The following is a 21662-nucleotide window of genomic DNA, read 5'->3' on the forward strand; positions in this document are numbered from 1 at the left end:
GCTGCTCCCGCCGCCGGGCCCCACTCGGCGCCCGGACGCCCCCGGCTCCACCCGGTTGCCGGGTGCGGCTCCTCCGCATGTTGCGAGCACCACCGTACGGGGTGGGTCGGGGTGTATGTTATCCGTTATTGTTTGGTTGTATTTCCTCGGTCCCCGAGAAAGCAAGCACGTGTTCTCTCTGAAATAAATAAATAAACAAGCCCCATAACATTTCCCAAACGCCGCAACTCTCAGGAAAAATCCTTTTCTGTAAGTGGCAGCGTTGCCAGCTCAGCTTGGGATCCGCGAGTCCTGCTGAGCGCTGGCTTGTGCATCGGCAGCAACAATAAAGATAATGCAGCTGGAAGTTAGTTAATCATGCGTGAGTCAGAAAGGAATCCAACTTGCTCCGCAGGAATAACAGGAGTAAAAAAAAAAAAAAAAAAAAGCAACGTTTATAAACCGTTTGGAGGAGCGGAGAGCCTCCGCGGAATGATGAGGTACCCACGTCCGGCTACTTTTGGGCTTGTGGCTGGACAGTCGAGGGTGTTCTGGTCTTTGCCTCTCTCCTGCTAGGCCTGAAGCCCCCAAATGACAGCCCCTTAGCTCGTGTTAGGAAAACCTCATTCCTTAAATATTGTACCAATTACTCCTTATAGTATGAAATTGTATTAACTTTCTTAAGGTGTGTATAGTTTACATCATATACTTCATAGTCAAGTAAGTGTGAACAGTCATCACCAAAGGACTCCAGCTCATGGCAAGGAGGAGAAGGACAGCCCCCACCCAGAAGGTAAGGACCTTTGTTTCTTGGAATCTTAAAGCCATCCATGAAGGATAAAGGATACCCCTGGACTACTGAGGCAATGCCAGCATCCTCACCCCTCGACATCTCTGTGACACCCTCCCCCTATCTGGCATCGTAGATAAGAAACTGTAGCAAGACTAACTCAAGGGATGTCTAGATCAGTAAAGGAGCAGGTGGATGGTGGCCGTAGAACTGGAGTTGCTTTGCAAAGCAGTGGTGTGTGTGCATTAACTTGTTCCATGACGTACCCATTTTGCACTATTAATGCTTCTAGTAATGGTTCTTTGAGCAATGCACACCAGTCCAACACTTGCACCACCATCCTTGGCCCAAGGATTCTACCCAGAAGCTGACCTCAGCATCCCGTTGCTATTCCGTTATTCTTGAAATTTTCACTTGGAATTACGATGAGATTGAATCTCATTGCCATTTTACCAAAGCCAGCTGGGGACATGACTCATCGCATAGAGGACAGAAGCAGCGTGCCTAGTTCTGCTCTGCCCTATCAAGGACAAGCCCCAGGATCTTGAACAGATGATGAAAATGTGGACTCGCCACATCAGCCACCTCCCCAGTGTTATTCCCTCGTTCCTGGGGCCCTAACAAGGAGCGGCAGCGTTTTTGCTGATTGCTCCTGTCCTGCTCCCCTGGCCATTAGGCTCTTTGCCTGGGAACTCCCCAGCAGCCCTCCTTGCTTTCCTGCGGAAGGGGGGAGCAGGTGTGCCCATCCTGCCACGCCACTTTTCCCCACGTGTCTCAGGATTGCTGCGTGACGGCCCTTCGCCTCCGGTCGTCCCTTCTGACGAGCAGCTTGGTGGACACCGGCGCAGGTGGTGGTATTCAACATGGTCAGTCAGCCCCTGCATTTGCTGCTGCGCTTGGGTCGTGCCGTGCCGGCGTGCTGGGATGGCTGCGCTCCTTTCCTCATCAGCACTTTGCAGATGCTTCTGGAAGAGCCTACCGCTAAGTGAGGCTACTACTTTATTTAGCAACATGATCAATAGCCTCTTGGCATGCAGCCTGTTTTTTTCAAGACATCTATTTGTGAGGGAACAAAATTACCTCGCTGCTGTTCAAACTGACTCAGCATGGCGTCTTTTCCCTTCTTCCCATGTACACGATTGTTTGCCACCGTCACCTGGGCGCACCTGCATCGCTCTTCTCCTTGATGCCTATTTTGGAGGTCATGTTCTTTTGCAAGTCTTCTTGCTCCAGAACATGGCTCATTTGTACGTCTGGCCACGGCATTACCCTGCGCTTGTATCTGCTGTTTCCCTATCTGAGCCACAAAGCCACTTTGATACAGCTCCCCTTTGTGACATTGATAAGAGTTCACTGAGACACGGATCTTGGCTGGACAATGAAAATGTGGACTCGCCACTTGAGCCACCCCAAAGCATTAATACTTTGCAGGAAAGCACAATAGCCTAAGAAACAGCAAGAAACACAGGGAAAGAAACTAAAGTAAAATTCTTAATGACCTATAGTTAAGAAGCTCATGCTTCTCACTGAAATTATCAGTATTATGCCTACCTCAGCAAACGTGACATAGGAGACTCGTGCCAAGAAGTTCTGGTGGAACAGGTGCCCCATGACGCAGTCATGTGGTTTATGGCTGCTTGTTGGACGACCTACAAGTGACAGATTGCGACAGCCACAAAGCAGAATGGATTTTTCATAAAGGATCTGAAAGCCGCCTGAAACACCAAAGTTGATTTATAATTTTTGTTAGAAGAAAAGCTGTAGCTACTGCATAGGATTGAAATGTTGCCTACCGCAGGAGATGAAGGGCCTCCTCTTGTACTCACCAAAACCATGGCAAAACTTCTGATGGCTTCATCATTTAAAAAAAAAAAAAACAAACCCATCACCCAAAATTAGCCACTATGTGGCACGTTGTTAGAGGTGCTCCCCGTGAGCAGTATTATTTTCCTGTTAATAGTATGCTTCCACTTAGGAGTGGCCTCATCACACTCTCTCAAGCAACATGCAGAAGTCCATCCGCTTTCCAAGGGGAGAATTACAGGTGCTTACTCCGCTGAGTCACTGTTACACACATCAAAGTTGACACGAGGTTTCCTTTAAATTTGTAGCCTAATTTTCAGCTTCTTCCCCAGGCTCAGATTTCCCAGGGTTTCCGCAGGGTAGAAGTTTACTTGAAGTTTGAAGGGGAAAGGAGGAGATGAAGCAACTTTGAAATGACAGCATTTACATATTTGGAGAGCATTTTTAATTCCTCTAATGCTTTTCTATTCCAAGGTAGCTTCAAGTGTTAAACTCCAGTTTGTTTTGATGATCTTGTGGAAGAAATCTGTCTTTTATTGTTTTGGAATAAGTTAATTAAGATGTAATCAGTGCATGCTAAAATGTTACTGAAGTTGTAAAGTGAAAGACACAAAAATTAAGATACAGCATAATTAAGGCTGCGTGTACTTATTTAATGTCTCCTTCCTGCATTAACCTGATACGATTTTAATTAATCACATACTATTTTCCCTACAGGATGCATGCCAGAGGAAAGAAGATACTTGGTTAATGGGCATCCAAACAGTAATGTTCTCCTTGGTCACTGAGCAGTCTCCTGCACCTTTTAATTTGTATTAGTCATACCTTGCTGCAGTAGGAGAATTATAAATTTCCCCATGTGGTTTTCTATACAATTCAGGGTACAGCAGTGGAATATTTCACAAATACACACACATTTACATTTTCAACAAGAGCGTGAGTCAAAAGGAATACTGGTACACCCTTTAACAGCTGGGAAGTTGAGGTACAGGTGAATTAAGTCCAGAGCGGACACTGAGTTGGGGCACTCGATTTAGTGAATGAAATTTCAGAATACAATTTTTCAGATACGCAGATTATTTCAGAAGTACAGCTTCCTTCGGGTGAGCTGCAACTGGATGGAGGTGCTGAGACTTCTGTCTGAGTTTGGGCCTCAGATGATTGAGTACTCTGCAAATGAGAGCTATACAATTAGCGATCCCCCTCCCAAGGTATGATGTAAATGCCTTACACTTAGGCACAACGAAAACCCATGGCAGAGCGCAGAACGCTGTCCTTCCAGCCAGCACTCAGCTGCATTCCTCCTCCCTAATCACTGCCTCATTTATTACAAGCTTTCCAGCTTTCAAAAGAAAAGGTCACTGTATGATTACTACTACTAAAGTCTTTGTCAGATTAATGAATTTGCCCCAGCTGAAATAGCAGAAATACAAATATTTTTTTTTATTTTTTTTAAAAGAAAACCTTTTTGCAGAGACATCATTTTTATAAGAAAGTTGCAGGGTAGTGCCAGTGATGAAAAAGGTGCTAGCTAAAATCTATTGATGTTAAACATAATGAAGATTCCTTTTTCCCCCAGAAGATGTGTAATACATTAATCCAGCTACTGTGAATCACAGGACTGTTTCTGGAGGTTCTCATGCTTCCTTACAATATCCCAGCCAGGGAGACGGATCTTGTCTTTCAGTGTGACATGCACGTTATCATGTACAAAAAATATTATTCTTAAATACATCCTGCATGGGCTGACCGGAAGATTAAACAGCTTAATAATTATCCAACAAATCATTAACATCCTATGATGCAAAAGGAGACAATTAAAGTGTACTGCTGGATTTCCTTCTGATATCCGCCAGGCAGAGCAAGCGGCTCCTCACTCTGAGATAAGCGCACTGTTAACAAAATTCCCAAACTATTCATTCTTTATAGTGTGAAAGTGTATTAATTTTGTTAATATGTATTAGTTCACATTATACACTGTAATGTAATAAAGTAGTGGCATTTTACTGGAGACATTGGTATTGTTCACGCTTAAGTAAAACGAACTAAACAGTCCGTCCCTGGAAATAAGGACTTTGCTTCTTGGAAGCTTAATGCTGACTGTGAAGGATAAAGGATACCCCTGGACAACCAAGATACCGCTGGCATCCTACCCCCTCTAACACATCTTTGAAACTCTCCCAGCATCATCTGGCCTCCTAGATAAGTGACTCTAGCAAGACTGACTCCAGGGATGTCTGGATCAGTAGACAAGCAGCAAGAACGTGGCAAAAATATAGTTGCTTTGCAAAGTTTTACTATGATTAGTAATCAGTAGCCTGGGTGTTAGTGATTAGTCAAATAGTGTTGTACTGTGAATGTCTGAAGGGTATAGGAACTGTGTGAAACCACATCTGGGGTGCCCCAATTTGCTGGGACACCTCATGCACATGAATAAACACTTACTCTTGTCATTCTCTACGTTGCATCCGAGCCTCTCTCCTCGGTCGGAGCAGGCCAGTTGCAAATTTTCATGACAGCACCTGTTTCCTAATCGGAGAGTTCCAGGGAAGGCGACAGAAGCGGTAGCACCCGGTGGGCTGGGAGCAGCTGCCGTGCTGGCACAGGCAGCTGAGGATGCGGTTAGCTCACCCAAAGGAGGTCTCTTTCCACGTCAGTTCCTTTGCTATTTCCTAGCACAGAGTCGAGGAATTTTTCAGTCTCATTTGGTAAGCATCAGCTTGGATTTTCAGAATATCACAAATATTTTCCATTGTGCTGGTTCACATGCCTGAAAAAATAGCAAGACCTCTATTTCTCTCTGTTGCTGGCCCCATCAGGGCTTTTGACAGGCACAGAGTTGGAGCGGGATGTCTTCTTGTTGGGCGCTGATCTCCATCCACCTCTGCGTACCCGGGGTCAGTTTGCCTACCAAGCAAGAGAGGGTTCTGCAAGCAAATCCACAGTGAAAATGGGTCAAGTTACACCTGTGTTGCCATCCCTCTTTGAACTGTGGCTTAACACAGCCCCACTTGCACTCTTCTGGACTGCTGCACGTGCTTAAGTGCAGCAGCACCTGGACCAGGCTGAAAGCTAACGGCCCAAGAACTTACCCCACGTGGGTAGAAAGTGCTGTCACCTGGGCTCATGTCACGCCAGGGTGTCCTGAAGTTCAGTGAGACGACACACACCATGGCAAGGGACCCTTCTGCCATCTGGCGTTGAGCTTGTTTTAAAAAGCAGGATAGCACTCTGCAGTTGGTGGCATCCCAAATCCCTTCTGGTGCCAGCCACCCACATGGGTGGTTGTCCAGCTGGATGGTGGGCGCAGCAGGTGGCATCTCCATGGGTACAGGAGACATCTATTGGCATCTGGGGGCCTCTCCCGTTTCTGCAGTGCTGCACTAACATTTTTCAGGGAGACGGAAATACAGACAAGGATCAGCATTTCTCAAGGTACTCTCCCTTCTGGTCCTGTTAGGACATCGTTATCTTCTTAGATGTTTTACCTCACTCTTGTCATGCTTGGCTTTTGTGTACATATAATCTTACATCTCTCTTTTCACATGGTATTTTTTCCACCGAGAGACATCTTGTTCTCTGATTACTACTGTTAGCTGAAAAAGGACCCATTGAAATGTAGCACTGTGCCCCATTTCAGAAGGCATTCCCCTATAGCTTTACAATGCCGGTGTGGCACTATACACCAGCACAGTCCCTTCTCTGAGACTGTGCTCTGGAATAGATTTTCTAGGAGCCTGGAGGAGGATGTCACGGTGTTGTGCTCGAGCATCCTATCTGTAGTCACGACTTCCTGTGGTTCATGTGCTAGGCCCAGGTACTACCCTCCTTAATAGCAGTACGGGGGATTTCGTTTCGGAAGTGCTGCCTGGGATTCACCAAAGGCAAAGCTGAACCTTAAGCATTCATTTCTTTCCCTGCTTTGAAATTCTTGGTTGGTTGCAACCCGGCATGAGAAAAGCGAATAACATCAATTAGACATACGCACGAGACGCTGCTTTGCCTGCAAGAAAGTTTCTTGTCCTGTTTTGATTGCTTCTTTACTGTGAGTCAGCCTATGACACATTTTCATGAAACTCCCAGACATTATGCTTACAAAAGTAAATGTGGGTCAGATGGGAAAAACATTATGAAGAGCTGACAGCATTAAGGCAGAAGAGAGATCACGTTCCTACAGGTGGAAAGCAGTGCGATGTGGTGTTCTCCTGGAAACTACTGATTGCTGTCTTCATGACCCCACTCAAAGAATACTCTGGGAGTCCACGCTGCAGCAATCCAATTTCAATTATAAAGTGATTACAGATAAAGTGGTGTGGGCCCTTCACAGAGCACCCTTCAGCTTGAACCTCATCACTATCATCAGCTCAAGCATTAGAAACCTCCTGATGACATCCCTGGCCCAAAACGTCTAGCAGCCTTCAAAATGCATAGGCGGGTTGGAAGATAAAATTTGGAGAGAACATAGCAAAATAATAATATGTCTGTTGTTCTTTGCCAATTAAGAGCAGAGCAGACACAGCAAGGCAAGTTTCCACCTCCTAAACAATAAGCATTTGTCTTTTTTTTTTTTTGGCAGAGGCAAGTATTGGAAGAAGAATATAGTAGTTTTTTATATTTTGATTAAATGCTGATTTTGGGTTGTCATAGCGGAGCAGGCTGCTTCAGCGGAAAGGCCAGCCATCCTGGTCTGTGGCCGAAGGGATGAATTTCATCAGCCTGTCCAAATCAGGGCATCACTATTTCTGAGTCACAGCCTTCAGCTTTTCTGCTCTGTGGGCTGTGCTGTGGAAACACGTGCTCAGGGAAGATCACTGGATGGTCACTGGAGGACTTGGAGAGGGAGCTGGCTCCAAACATCTCAGCCAAGAAGGCAAACTGGATGTTTGCTGCCCCAGCAACGAAAACCCGTGTGCTGGGACATCTCCTGCCAAGGCAAGATGAAGAGTGTGAGTGGTGGGGGCGGGGCGGTCAGCAGGGATGACAGCATTGGGATGATGTCACCCAGCCAGGAGGTGTGGTTGCACACATCTCCCCACACTTAGCTGCCAGGACACAGGCAGGACCACCTGCCTCCATCACTGGGGATCAGAGAGGGCAGCAGCACCACGGCCACCTTCCCCACTGGAGAACTGGCCTTCACCAAGGGCGCGTCCATGACCTCAGAAGCCAAAAAGCCAGACAAGCAGGGCTGAACAAAGTTATGGAGGAGTCTGAGAGAGGTTTCTGCTGACACAGAAGAGGTGAGGCAGTAAGAGGACGTTAAGGAGGAATAAGTGAGTAACAAACAGGAAGAGAAGGAGGCTTGAACAACTGATTAGTGAATGGGCACCATCAGAAAAGAGACCAGAAATGGAGAGCAGCTCTTTCAGTCATATGGGAACAGCATGGCTGAGACTGGGAAAATAACACAGGAGTGTGAAGAGACATGAGAGCTCATCTGGAAAACAGTACAGGCATAAATAGAAATATTTAGACAAAGCCAGAACATTAGGACCAAACCATAGGAAACTAAGATTACAGGTCTGAGTAACAAGAAGTACAGTGATACAGATGGTTGTGATCAAGTGTGAAAAGATCTAGCCTTTTGGCCATGGCTAGGTACCTACCAAGGGCTGTTAGGAGAATGCATCATGACTTATTTTAGCTGCGGGGAGAAAGAAGATATTAGCTGAAGCCGTGTTTGAGGCTGACATCACTCAGAGGGGCACTGGAAAGGAAAGCTCTGAGGGAGAGCATCCTTCTGCCCCAGGACGGAAGGGATTAGGACCTGAAAGAAAGGGGAATCAGGAGGCAACGGTCACAAAGCTTCCATGGATGACAGGATGTAGCTGCAAAACACATTGGGTAGGGGACAAAAAACAGACTGAGGGGACCTAAAGTAGAATTAGAGGAAAATAAGAGTCAATGGCTCTGGGTAGCACATTGATGGCATTTGGAGGTGAAGGGGCAGGCAGGAAGGGCAGCGCTTTGCTGTGTGACGGCTGCAAGAAGTAACATTTTCTACGTAGGCTGGTGAGAAGCTGAGGGGAAGGAGGAGGTGAGAGGCTGCCGTCACTGGGGGAGGAGAGGCTGAAGACAGCAAGCGGTTTTAAGCTTCCACGCAGCAGTGCCGGGGGGTGGGGGGCATGAAATGAAACATAACAGGCTCTTTCAAATGTCTTTTAGCTTTGAAGAAATGAGTGAGGTTCTGAGTGGAGAGGATTTTGAGCAAAAAATTCTGAATTCAGCCGCAGGACCAGAAAGATGGAAGAAGAGAAGAAGAGGAGAAAAAGACAAAATGCTTACTTTGTTTGATTTTTTTTTTTTTTTTAGCCTATGTCCACTGGATTAATGCATTATTTAGTGAAGAAAAACAAAATCACTTTAGGGAGTTGGCAGCCAAAGATAAGGTGACGTGCGTGTAGGTTGGCTCAGATGCAACAAAGATAATCCTTTATGCTGCTTTATTCAACATCTTTATCCAGATTCACTGGGTGTTATCTGGCCAAGAACTGATCAGTTTTAAGACTGATCCAGATTTTAAGGAAGCCAACAGTAAAACTTCAAAGAATTAGATCAGCCCCTTTAATGAAATATCTGAAAGCAACTTTATCAAAAAGACTGTGGAAGCAAAATGTAGATATCGGCTCTGTCATAAACAAATGGATGGATATTTTATGAATCACTCTGTCCGAGAGCAAAAGAAGAGTACTGGAAAGTTAATGCCTATGTAATAATCACCGTCTCCCCAATTAAAACTAATTATTTGGAAAGAAGTAAGAGGAGAAGGGAAAAACACTTCTGTGATTAATTGCAATTGCAGTGTGTTAGCTAGCATACAAGCAATCCTTCTGGAAATGGAAAGAGTACAAAAATAGGCGTAGGGAGTTCATAACCATTTTGATTCAAAATCTTTTTAATGAATGCAGCAGTGATTAGAATTAGTAAAAACATATTAAGAATGTCTTCCGTCAAGATATTTAGAACGAGATCTCTTAAAGCCATCAAGGTTTCCAGCGAAATTTACTCTGAACAGCTAGCAGGGTCATGTAGAACCAGATACAGCTTTCAAATGTGTGTGAAGCTCATACATAAAGCACGTTGTTCTATTCATGCAACCACACAAGTAAAAATTTTGTAGTTTCTCAGTTACAGAAACACATGGTACTTACTTTTAAGACCTATACGGAGAAGTCTTTTAAATGGTTGTCCCTATAAAGTCCTGATAAGGAACAGCCACAGCTGACCTCTAAAGCTGACCATTAATTTACATGTTATCACATGAATAAGCTTTTTTCCAGCCTACTCTCAAGCAACCTGTGCATGATACATAGTCTACATATTCATTCTCCCTGCTTACATACACGCATCTATTTTCTGGTTTTATTAAACTAGGTAATCAGCAGACTCCACACCGTTCTCGTCTCTTCTAGCAGTCTCTTCTCACCAGGCTGCTTGGCTCAGATCCTCTATAAACATTATTTAGACGGTGTCTTTCAACTTCCTTATTTTTCTAGGTGGGGCAGCAAGCCCAACCCTTCAATAAAGTCAGCAGATTTCACGTACCGTGGAGTCAATGCCAGCTAACCAGGTAGAGTAGCACAGGCAGGTGTCATTGATGACTTACAACTACATCCGAGACTAATTAGTTCCGAGGTGTGCTATATCTCACTAGGCAGTCAACTGGCTCACTTCAAACTGAAATTCAAACTGATCGCTAAGAAAAAGACTCACAGTGTCTGGAAACCTAATCCTCGCATCTCTGGTTTGTAAGGTCAAAGAGAACAAAACAACAGTGCCATTAACTATGAATAGATGCAGGTGATTTACAGAAAGATAGGCTGCTGCTACACAGCTGCAAAATTAAATGTCTTCTGGGTACCATGCCAGCAGTTTAGATTTATACCACAAGTGACTAAAAGAGCTCCTAATGCCTCTCTCTCATTTCAGGCTTGGTCAGCCTGATTTGATTCTTAAAGCAAATTTCTGGAAACAGACATTGAAAAACAAAGCAGTGCAATTTTTTTTAACTCTATCCCTTTCAATTTCTCTTGAGCCCACATATCACAGGACTCACATACGAGGTCAAAGAAGTTGAAAAAGCTGAGATTGTTTTTGCAGCGCATGCCAGGACCACAGCCTTATTCCATGGAGGGTTACAGGAGCGGTGACGTACGTGAGAATATTAGGAAAGGCAGAAACTCCACTGGTACAATCAGGCCCAGTTCTTCCCACCTCTAATGACTGTTATGGTAAGGTACAGGAACCACCACCGGCATCTATGCCAGAACAGACATTGCTTCTAATCCCCTGGCTGTAGCAAACTGACACATCCTAAGTTTCAACAGACCAAGCTTGAAGAAAGTTTAAACTAGAAATAGATAATAAATATTTAACTGTGATGATAATGGCAGGTAATTACAACTAAGACATTTTACTAAGGGCTGTGATGACCTCTCCATTAATGGACCTTTGTAAATTCAGGTCAGATTCCTTCCTCCTCCCCTTTTCTAAACATGCACCCGTGGTCAAAATAGAGTCAACTCAGCAGTATTGTTTTATAGCTGTGTGATGCAGAAAGTCAGATGATTACGGAGCCTCTGCACAACCTATGAACCAGTCTAGGATGCAGATCCCTAATGCAACTTTTTTCTAGCCTCTCTGCACTTGTTCTGGTTGGAAAGTCTCTCTTGAGTTGTGTGCCCATGTTTGGGTGAAGTTTCACTCAGGGCTTGCACAGAGGCATTAATATTGCCCTGTCTTCACCAGAAATCCCTGAGTACATGCCTAAGTAACAAATACTGGGCACAGGAGTGGTGACAACGCTTGACAGTCTGCCAGAAGATCTGCATAAAAGCATTCACAGCAGGGCAGCTTAAGGGTATTCTGATTTAATTTAGAACTGAAATGTAATTTTTCTTAATTAACAAAAAATACTCTGTTTCCAGAGTCTGACCCTGGCCTCCCTCCCAACGCATAAAACGACCATAAAAAACCCTCATTATAGGCCGAATAAGCAATAATGATGGAAGGTAACCATTATCTGTTTACAAGTATTTTCTACGCAAATACTTTATAGCTTCTGCAGCTGTAGAAGGATTACTAACACAGTGGTTTGCGTTCCCACCACACACTGAATACCCCAATTGCTATGTGGGTGTTGAGCTTCAATCAAGGCAATGCGTAGCAGCCATCGAACACTTACTGTGTATCTCTGAAAGGCACATCACACACACAGCGCCGTTCAGGTGTGCCAAAGGTACTGTCCTCCAGCAAAACTGGGTCCATAGCAGTGGTGCTCCAGGTTAAAAACCTGCCAGTGAGTCAACAGCATGAGCAGTCAAGCCAGAGGAACTTCCTGACAAGTGAAATTGCTGTTTGTGTTTTGCTCAGCACGTCACACCCAGTATAAGTTACTTGGAAAACAGCGTGTGAGCAGGAGATCACATTGCCTGGGTACGAAGGTGCTGGTGGAAAACAAGGTAAAGAGGTCAAGAGTACAGCCAGGCAAGCGTTGCTTCATTTATGTCTCAAAGAGGGGATTTTGAGTGCGAGGAATTCTACAAGGGGCCTTGCTTGCATGCCAAGGGGTCAGAGAGAGCAATGTCAATCAGTTGGAGAAAAAAGGCCAGCAGCAGATGGGATCACATAAATATCCCTCTCTAGCATACTTGCAGTGAATGGCATTTGGCCAGCATTTCACCTTCTGCATAGGTCAGTTCATGCAACTGCAACAGCCATGTTCCACGGGCTTCTCCTACTCCATATAACTTCTGTTTCCAAAAGGACAGAAAGATAAAGGTAAGAAGGAAGTTGAGGAGAGCTATGTTTACTGCCTCCTCAGACCATAATTACAGAAAATTTTAGGTTGGAAAGGCTCTCTGGAGGTCATCTATTCCAAACCCTGCTCAACACAGGGCCAACCTCAAAGTTAGATGAAGGCACTCACTCAAGAAAGTTACTGTACAGCTGAGTTTCACACACCTGCAAGGATGGTCATCCCTCAGCCTCCCTGGACAGCTGCTCCAGCACTGACCCACTCTTGCTGCAGAGAGTCTGTTTTCTTATATCCAGACAGAGTTTGCCAAAACTTGCAACCACTGTCTGTCATGCCTGCAGCTCCAAGAATATTACATCTCTTCCATAGCCACCCATTAGGTAGCTGAAGAACATACAGTCTATACAGCTGAGGAGCATAGAGTACATAAAAGGGATCGGAGAAGGTAAGCTTATATGCCATGCACTCCCCAGCAAGTTGGTCCCTACCTGTGCAGGTACTGAACCCTGCACTTCTTGTTGAGCTTCACAACATTTCTGCTGGCCCAAGCCTCAGGTTTTTCAATGCTGCTCTACCATACCTTCTACCATCCACAAAATGGCTGAAGGTGCTCTCTGGCTCATCATCCAAGATCAGTGATGAAGATATCGAACAATACTGACCCCTTTTATTGACGTTGGGATGCCCTGTTTGCCACACTGTGACACCTGGACATTGAGCCATTGACTGTTACCTTCGAGTCCAGCAGTTCAGCCAACTCCAATCCATCTTCCCTTTCCTTCACCCAGCGTGCGTTTCCTCAGCTTTCAAATGAGAGTCCTGTGGGAGACCACATCAAAAGACATTTTAGAGACAAGATAAACAATATTCTCTGCTGTCCCCTTGTCTTCAGAGCAGATGTACCCGCACAGAAGGCGGCCAGGCAGACCAGGTGTGATGTGCCCGTGGTGAAGCCATGCTGACCGATCCTGACAGCCATCCGGTACTTCATGAGCCTGAAAATGGATGTGGCATGTGCTGTGCAATCCTTGCTGCCCAAGGGACAGAGGGAGGCTGACTGCCCTCATGCTCCCTAGATCCTCATTCACTAGCGCTACCCTTTTTCCCCATTGTCAGGAAGGTTTCCATGATTTTCTACAGATGATTGGCAGCAGTCTGGCACTCACATCACCCTCTGCGTGAATGTCCCCCAGCCCCAAGCATTTGTGAGAAAACCGTGTGCAGTATATGAAGACTTGTGCAGTGCATTAATACATGTACCGTAATGGAACAGAATTACACAGACAAACTCTTCCTGGAATTAAGGTTGAGGTGAACGGATTTCTGTGCCGGCGCTTTATTGTGACCCGTGCTCGTCACATACTCACCACCAGAGTGAAGCAGTGTGATTGTCCCTTAAGAAATGCAGTGAGTCCATTTGTGTACATCCTTATCCCTCATTAACCCCCTTCTCCCCAAAACCAACCCTGCACATCAAGGCTGCAAAGTCGTGGTCCAAAGTCCAGTAGTATTAAAGTCAGAGTGGTCTAAACAGATGTGAATTTACACAGAGAGATCCTGATCCTAGGGCTTTAGTCATGCTGGCAAGTGATGGGGCCCAACAGGAGCCGATTTGCAGAGCCAAGGGCACTGAGGAAGCTGCATCCACACTTGAGGGATTTTCCCTTCAGACAGGCTGTAGCCTGGCCCCGCTCAGGGCAGGACAGACCAGGTGCTCAGGTTCAGCTCAGGAGCCCAGTTTTCATGCCCCAGCAGCAAAGCAAGTGAACCAGAGAAATCAAAGGGGTGATCAGTCCAGAGCTTCCTTTCAAAGGCACACTCCTGGCCCACACTGCAACATGTATTGAGACAGGCACTGGACAGTCTGTGATTTTGTAGCCTCACAGCCAGCATTAATAGCAGCCGCCCTGGCTTCTAGGCAGATGTGCCAGCTAGTCCCGGCTCCTTAACTTGTCCCCTCACATCTATGCGATATGCCTGGCTCTCCTCCTCTGGGACTGGACAGCTTTTGCATGCTTCGTTCTGTCCTTCAGGTCATATGTGTATGACATTGCCCAGAGCATGACTGAGAAAAAAACCACCATCTTTTCTATTCCGTTAGAGTTTTCCAGCCAGTAATTATTTTCCCAAAATGCATCTGAGGTGAAGGAACATATATTAACCCTGCTTAAGTGGAGGCCTGGCGTACAGAAAGCTTGAGGAAAAAATACCCACCCATTTTGGAATGTCAGCTGAGGCACTTAAAACCTGATCTAATTATTATATTCAGACTACAGCCTTGACTGACTTCAGTGGCAGCTGTGAACAAACGGGGCTCGTGCAAGTCATATCCCAAGGCTTGCAGTTACCAGTGACCACTTGTGAGAAGTCAGGGTTAGACGATGTAATTAGCATCATGCAAAACTTTATGGCAACTGCTGGCAGATGGTTAGATTCTCTTATTTCTTCGTGCAGTTCTTCCCTTTCTGAGTACCCACCTTCTATCTTCTGCAACAGATAACGAAGCAGAACCAGAGGAATCTTACTCTTCTTCAAAACCCTGCTCAAGCCAGGAGCAACCATCTCTCCAGTACAATAAATGAAACATGAATCCTGTGAAAAAATAGCATGTGACAGACAATGTAACAAGAATAACTCCAATGCTAAGAAGCATGGGAGAGAAGGGCAGGGGGAAACCCCTAATTTTGGCATTTCTCAGACTTTGATACCAGCTGTTGCAAACTCGGCACTTCCTGAATGCAAATTTCTAGACATAGGCCAAAAAAAAAACCCTACAAAAAACCAAACAGGCAAAAAAGCAAAGCAAGTCCTGTCAACTCCAGCATCCTTCACAGGTTCTTCATGCAAGTCGTCTTGCTCAGTCAATCCCTTGTCTCTGGTCTGTCTCCCACCTTGTTGGATCTCAGTTCTATTACTCTTCCCTCCCAAGCATCCCTGAAGTGTTCAGTCTCCTTATCCATGCCTATAGCCCAGATATGCTCCCCACTCTCCCAAATTATCCTCACCCCTCCAGTCCCCAGTGGCTCACTGTGTCTAGCACCTGAGGCTGCAGCCGGCTGTTGCAGTGAGGAGCAGTGACTGATACAAGATCTTCTTCACCATTTGCAGGCTGGGTCAGGTCATACCCTCTACGAAGAATTTAGCCACCAAGCTCTAGGGCTTTTCCCAGTCTGTTGGCTTGAATTCTTCAAAGATCTGTCATTTCCCCAGTGGTTTTTATCACACAAACAGCAAAAGGCACATTTCAAAGAACAAGGTGACTTCACCTTCTGAGTTTTATGTCTTTCATCCCTCACAAGAGATAGCACGTCAAGATTTTTTCCCCCCATCAAGGGCACAACACAGCCTAAGAAATTTTCCTGAAGGGTATTCCCAGAAACAGCATTACCATTTTAGCTCTTAGAAATAGTCACCAAATTAGAAGCAAAGCCAGAGGTTTATAAAGAATGCATTTAGGAAACCTAATTGCAGCTGGTATATCAGCTCTACATCCTGTAAAAGAAACTACCTCAGCTAAATGCTCTAAACTGCTTGTAAGTTCCTCCAAGTTGAAGATGAGGTACTGTACAATCCAGCCACACTTGCAGAACTCACCTCAAATAACACAGGTGTTAAAGCAGAACTCAAGTAACTCCATGAAACCCCAGGTTCCACACGTGATCCTGCTCTAGCAAGGGGGTTGGACTAGATGATCTCCAGAGGTCCCTTCCAACCCCTGCCCTTCTGCGAATCTGTGACTCTCACCCACGCCTGCCCTCTCAGATAGAGCTGAGAATACACGAAATCTTTCTGTGCCTTTAGCTCAAGTAAAGTGCCTAGCAGACTAAATCTGTTTCAGAATAATACATTACAAAGAAAGCCCTCGACTACATGTTAAAGTTTCAGGTGGCTAATGAAAGTATCGCTTACAGTCTGGAACGTTAGGTTGCTGCACTGATTGCAAACACATACACCTCTGATTGTTCATATGTCAGGGCAAAATTAAAATAATGCATCAAATTAAGCTCCTGACAGTATTCAGCGTAACTTGCGTTAGCCGTAAGCACTGGCAGCCCACATGCTAAGTTTGCTCTGCATGATTGAACCCAGAGGTTACAATTGTCTTTTAAAGGTATCTGCTCATAGCACAGCCATTAATATTTTATTCCTGCTTTATCACCTACAGGAACTTTTACACCTTCTCGAAACATGTTACAAATATCTTCAGTACTGCCAGCCTTATAGAGGAAGTTTTGTTTACAGGGAGCAGCCATCAATAAAGCTTATTTGGTATGTTGTCCCTCCAGCGATGGCTTCCTCATGTCTGATGATGGCAGTTCCCCTCTGCAGAAAGTGCTCGTTATTCTCCCCTTCAGGGATGGGAAAGAAGAGGTGGATTGAAACGTCATGATTAATTTTCAGGAGGCGATACCTGTTTGAGCAGGACCGGCACAGCCCGCAGTGGCGATGCCTTATAGAGGTTCTCCCGAGCAATGACACCACACAGACGTCTGTGTGCACTGTGCCATGCTGACAGTCACGTCAGTCTGGCCAGTCAGAGATGGGATATCTGGATTTGGAGCAGAAGTTTAGTTTCAGCATGCCACCCAACCTCTCCCTTGGATTAGGAAGGGAGAGGGGCTGGGGATCCCAAAAACTTTAAATGAAGAAGTTACTCCATGATACTCTACCTTCTCTCTTGTTTCCTACCAAGTCACTTCTGTCTGTGCCAGACATGCAACTCAGACATGGGCAGGGGGAAGCACCATAAGCTTTCCACTAAAGAAACAAAGTCAGGGAATTAACTCCACACTCCTGACTCCTTACACAATTTGACATTCCTGCCATCATCTCCAAATACGATTAATGTGAGTGAAAGAAGATAAGGAGGCAGGAGACAGCAACAGCTCCCCAGCTATAGCCCATCTCTGGGGATACAAGACTGGGCTGCATGTTCACGGCTGTGTGAGACTGGCCCCACCTGCCTCTGCTGATCCTTCTCCTCCCAGTCCTATCACCCAGTGCTCGCACACCAGACCTGCTCCACCATCCTCGCAGCCACGGCTCACTGGTCAGAGAGAAGAGATAGAACCTGAACTATCAGCTGGGACTTGAAGTCAAGGCCTCTGCTGCTAACAGACAGTGGCACAGCAGCCTAGTGTTATTTTGCTTCCTTTGTATACACCAAAATGATGACGCAGAGCCCCAAGGTAGGAAACCTCCTCCCAGTTTCCAGCCTCAGATGGCTCCTGGCCAACTCAGACTGGTTTGTCTTTGTGAGTACATCGTCTTCTGGCTCCCCTCCTCCCCTGGATGTGAGCTTCTCCCACTCCTTCATTTCCCCCAATACAGGTTTAGCCAGCAACTATAACCTCTCTCCTTTCTTAGGCTAAATAAGTCCTGCTCGCTACCTGGGAGGTGGGCTCTTCAGTCTGCTCAAATGCCAGCAGCCCCTCTCTGCATCTCTTCTAGATCCCCCCTGGCCACAGCTGATGAGAACTGGAAACGAGGATAAGGTGAGGCCTCTCCTCAGCCTTAGTCACCATACTTGTATCGATTAGCCATTACTGGAAATATTTATAGCTGTGCAGAATAGGTGGTAGCTTTCTCACATCCATCTTATGCTGCTGACTTAATAGTTCTTCATGAAAGCCTTCACATTGTCCTTCTGGTCTACCTATAGCCCAATTACATACTTTCCAATGCAAAGTGTTTAAACCTGAAACAGTCCTAACTAGAAGCTGCAGAAAAGAGACCCTAAAATAATGGAGGTAGGAAATCTCTGCCAATACTTCTTCAGAACAGAAAAGGAGTACACAAAGCAAATCTACCATGCTGTATATTAAGCCCCAAATCCATCAGTAAGAGGATTACAATAAAATAGTATCACTATCTAATGAAGTCATTTTTCTCTGACTGGCAAGCAATCATATGATAGACCCTTACATGGAGATAGCAGCAATGCACGTTATTTTCCATCAGAATGGCATTTCCAATAACCTATTAAGTCAACCTTAAACCCACAGAACCCAATTACAATTTACTGCTGTACCTTGCTCTCACACAGAGATGTATTTAAACGGTGTGCTGAGATTAAAACCTGATTAAAACACTGTTGTTATCACTGGCTGGCTTCCAGAAAAGTGAAATTATGTTTATAGTGTTTAGCAGTCAAGAGGAGTAAAGCAACACACTGCCACTGCTTAGAAAACAAGGAAATAACACCTTTGCTCAATCTTTGCTATGCAGGCCTGTAATGCTTGATGGGACAAAGGTCTAGCCTACGAGAACCTACCCTGATTACAGCAGAGAACACTAAGTGCATGCATGCATGCAACTGAGACATCAATGGGAAACCCACCTACGCTACACACTATGCTTGATCGTACCCAAAAGGCCAAGAACTTAGGTCCTAAAAGCAGCCAAGCAAGAGCGTACGAAACAGAGCGAATGGTGTGGAACTGTGAAAGGGGGTGTGGAAGCCCCTTCCTTGTGCTGCTTCTTTCTTGCTGCAACTCTGTTCCTAATCGCTTTCCTCTCAAACGTTTCTAAATCTGTAATTTTAATCATAAATACATACCCCAGTGAGTTTCACAGCAAAGAACTAGAGTGAAAAGATAATGAAGGGAAAACAGATGCTGGCAGATGAAAGAAACCCATGAAGTGGACAGAGACACACAAGTAAAGGCCCACTTTAGAGTCCTGTTCTCTCCAGAGTGTTTGCTGAGTCTTCTTGCTCGCTGCTTTTTCATGAGTACAAATGGTACAGCATTGCAAAGAACAGTCACAAACTGAGGAAACTGAGTAAGTGCGAAGAGTCAACTCTTACTCTACAAAACACTTCAAGTAAAACTGATAGTAAAATAGGTGGATCCAAAGTGAAGCTTTGCTGTATGGCAGACTTCAAATTTTGCTTGCTGTAAACCCTTACTGGAAGCCATTCAAAACATAAGAACAAAGATGCCAAATACAGAACAGAACAGTGATAATTTTTCTGTAAGTGAATTCCTGATCGACACATGAAACATCTCAGAAGTAGCTCATGTAATCTTGATATTTCACAGTCACAAGTCATTTGTGATTGATAACAACTCCCTGAATTTTCTCTTTGTGTTCCTCAAAATTATGGAGAACATTTTGTATTTCCTACAGCCTCTTCTGCCCTCCTAATAGTAGAAGAATGACAAGTCATACTGTGGTGTATCATCCAAAGACCTCTCAGGACACGGGAAAGAAAACTGAATAAAACAGAAAGGCTGTAGACAAGAGGAAAAAGAGATCTACAGGACAAAATGTTCCTACTTTTAAATCACAGTGGGTGCATAACACGTAGTTGTTGAAAGAGCTAGTTATTCCACAGGAGATTTTTCTTTTCCTTGTATGCTTCCAGCATAGCTATACATTTTTCCTAGATGAGATCCGTTTACTTAGGCACGATTGAAAGCCTTGGCTAGCTTTTCAGTATTACATCGCTTTCCAGAGCATGTACAGATGCCCTATGGTCCATACCCTCAGATTTGCTTTTGTCCCATGAACTGCTCAGAAATTACTTGTACACTTCCAGGGTGGTCAACATATTTCTGGCAGTTAGGGTGGGTACTGCATTTCTAGGTGTGCAACCTTCAGGATTATCTGTTCATTACTTCTTTTCCAATTTTATTTTTTTTTTCCCCCTTTTTGTGATTTCAAACAGACACCCGCAGCAGATGCTTCATGCTTTCAGCCTGCCATGTGCATGCTGTCCCATCGGCAGCTGCTCCTCTGGCATGCATGTACACCATACGGGGGAGCATGCTTGCTCCTCTAACACCTCCCAGAAAGCTTCAGCAACTTTCCTTCAACATGGAGTCCAGCATCCCCGGGGGCTTTAAAGTGACTGCCCACGGCTTTTTTCAGCGTTGCTCTCCCAGACATTGCCTTGTCTGGGTTTTCCAGTCTGGAATTTCTGTCAGCACAGTTTCTTTTTATGACTCAAAGCAAACTCACATCTTTTTTTCCCTTTCACTCCTGTCTGGATTAAAAGGGGGGGGGGGGGGGAGATGATTTTACAGTAGCAAGCCCTGAACAGCACCACTTACACCAGCCTGTTGCTACCAGCTGCATGGTTGCAGGCCTAATGCTGCTCACCTCATAAGGGAAACGTCTCCTACTGCATAGCAGAACAGGCAGCAGGCCTTTCACAGCTGCTCTGGTGGCGACGAGATGAGGCACCTCAGGCTACTGCTGCACGCAGAAAAGCAAGATGACAGCTCAGCTGCACACAATTGCATTAAAAGCACAAAAATAGAGATTTATACAAGGCAGCACCAAAATCGGCTGCACACATCAGCACAAGCCGAACTCCTCCTCCAAGAGGGAGGCATTCTGCGTTTGCCTGCCCAAGCACTGCGGGCTTTGCTGCTAATAGGATCATTTCCTTCTAAAACCTTCCCCACGGCAGCAGCCCAGGAACACGCACAGCTAAGTTAGGCTGAAAGGGAATTTTCCACCACCCACAAGCCTCTTTGTACCTTGCATAAATCTTCTCAAGCGCAGGCCCCAAAGAAACTGCACCAGTCTCTGCAGATGACATGTAACAAGCAATTAGCCAAGATAAATCTTCAGGGCCCCAACTCCTATGTCAAGTTTCCTTTACATCCTCACATTTAAAATAAGCACACATTGAATTTACACCTCCTTCCAGGTCCCTTCACATTGCTATAATCATAGGATGGGGGCTCAGTGTAAATCACGATAAGGCCATTAAGCAAAAGATCATTCACTCTCTGTCAATTAAGGGATATCAGATACAGGCAGATATACTGATGAGACATCCCTTTTCAGCTGAGAAAATAAGCTTAAGCAATCCCTATATAATCACTCTTTTCTCAGTAAACTTTCTGAAGCACAGAAAAGATCAAAGGTGGCTTTCCCAGCCAACAAAGTTATTAACACCTCAAGGAAAAAGTAACGTTACACAAAAGCCAGAGCTGTCTGATGGCTTCCTTGATCTGAGGACAGAGACAAGCGGTAGCAGCAGGGGGCCATTACTCTCAGTACAAACAGGGCAGCATCTGAGTACGAATAGGAAAACAACATGCTTATCTGTGAAAAAGATGTACTTTCAGGACATTTTTTGAATTGCTACTTCTTTGAAGGAACAGTTTCCAAAATAGAAAACTGCATGTATATTTTTAACTACAGAAAAACGTCTTCACAGCACGTGATCAGAAAGCACACTGGCGATAATGCACTGTATGCTGAAGTTAAAAGAAAAAGGGACAGGCATCGCCCTTAAAGTTGGTTCACAAGCAGGTGAAGTCTGGATCCATTTTCACCACAAGGAAGACAGAAAAAAACAACCCAAGAACTAAA

The 21662-nt window shown here is 45.1% G+C and overlaps 1 long non-coding RNA gene across 1 annotated transcript; it reads right to left on the minus strand.

Annotated features, from left to right (window-relative positions):
• Positions 1-444: 444 nt before the first annotated feature.
• Positions 445-21360, minus strand: LOC142598767 (uncharacterized). The gene is made up of 4 exons (XR_012832732.1): positions 20436-21360; positions 14807-14921; positions 13063-13148; positions 445-5955 (listed from the first exon to the last, which is right to left on the minus strand). It is a non-coding gene; the product is annotated as an uncharacterized LOC142598767 (long non-coding RNA).
• Between the last annotated feature and the right edge of the window lie 302 nt (positions 21361-21662).

This window comes from Balearica regulorum, chromosome 1 (assembly GCF_011004875.1).
Source record: "Balearica regulorum gibbericeps isolate bBalReg1 chromosome 1, bBalReg1.pri, whole genome shotgun sequence".
Lineage (NCBI taxonomy): Eukaryota > Metazoa > Chordata > Aves > Gruiformes > Gruidae > Balearica > Balearica regulorum.